The sequence below is a fragment of the Myotis lucifugus genome, unplaced genomic scaffold, assembly GCF_000147115.1.
Source record: "Myotis lucifugus unplaced genomic scaffold, Myoluc2.0 scaffold_2462, whole genome shotgun sequence".
NCBI classification, from domain to species: Eukaryota; Metazoa; Chordata; class Mammalia; order Chiroptera; family Vespertilionidae; genus Myotis; species Myotis lucifugus.
This window is the reverse complement of record NW_005873510.1, coordinates 14,080-15,305: the sequence shown is the minus strand read 5'-3', so window position 1 is coordinate 15,305 and position 1,226 is coordinate 14,080.

The following is a 1,226-nucleotide window of genomic DNA, read 5'->3' as shown; positions in this document are numbered from 1 at the left end:
ATGACTGCCCGCCGGCTCGCCCAGTGTCCGCACAGGAGCTCACCGAGAAGCCACGGCCACACTGCAGCCCAGCCCGGTCACACCCGCTCACACTCAGGCCGCACGGCAGATGCGCAGCAGGACCGCGAGAGGACGCCGGCGAGGACGCGGACCTGCCTGGGCGCCGTGGATCACAGAAGGGGCCCTCCTGACTCGTGCTGCCTTCGGACCCCCAGGACTGGGACAGGGGTGTCCGGGGTCAACGCCGGCGGGTGGAGCCTGGAGCCGGGGTCTCCCTCTGCGGGCCCTTTGTCATTTCCCGGACAAAGGGCCTGAGGGACAGGCGCCACCCTCGGGACCGAGGACTGTCTGGCTCCAAGAATGGAGAGCAGTTGGCAGCCTCAGGCCTTTGTCTGCACCTCATCTCTGCTCCACCCAGGCACCCCAAGGGACCTGCTGCCCCAAATAGAGTCCGGGCAGAGCAGAGTGCCTGGAGGAAGTGTGCTCTGGGCCCAGCCCTGCAGGCCCGACCGAAGAGCAGTCCCTCTCCTCCCTGGGCCGGCCAGGGCCCAGAGCTCTGGAACCAGGTCCTTATGGACGCCTTGGGAGGTAAGGGCAGAGCTGGGCAGAGACAGAGGAGAGGACCAGATGGGAGAAGAAGGGAGAGCGATGCTCAACCAACTATGTACTGAGCAGGGCACGTGGAATACAGAGGTAAGTCAAGATGGCAGGGTAAACACAAGGTGACATTTCCCATCCTCCTCCAGCCACATAAAATACGCAGCATAATATATTTTTAAGTATTTTAAACATATAGTATCCAGCTCAAAAGAAAAATATATATATTTAATTCAGGCTCTAAGAGAGGAGGAAACTATACCAGTGAGAGGCTGCTGCCCCACACCCCATGGGAAAACCAAAGCTCTTGGGGTTGAAATTTCAATGCTAATCTGAGTCTGGTCCAGGCGATGGTCCTGGCGTGGGTAGGAAGCTCAGCTGAGCTCCCAGTAGGAAGCCGGGTGTCAGAACCGATTAGAGGGACAGAATCTCTCCACCATCAGCCTGGGTCACTGCAGGAATTGAGGTGCTCTCTCCCAGCCATGGGCAGATTGAGGATTAGAGACACCAGGTCAGAGCATCAAGCCTGAAACATAGCACTCCTGTGAGCCCCAGATCTGAGCTCTCCGCTCGGTGTAGAGCTCCAAAGCTGAGACATCAACGTAGCCTGGAGTCCACCAGCCTGCGCG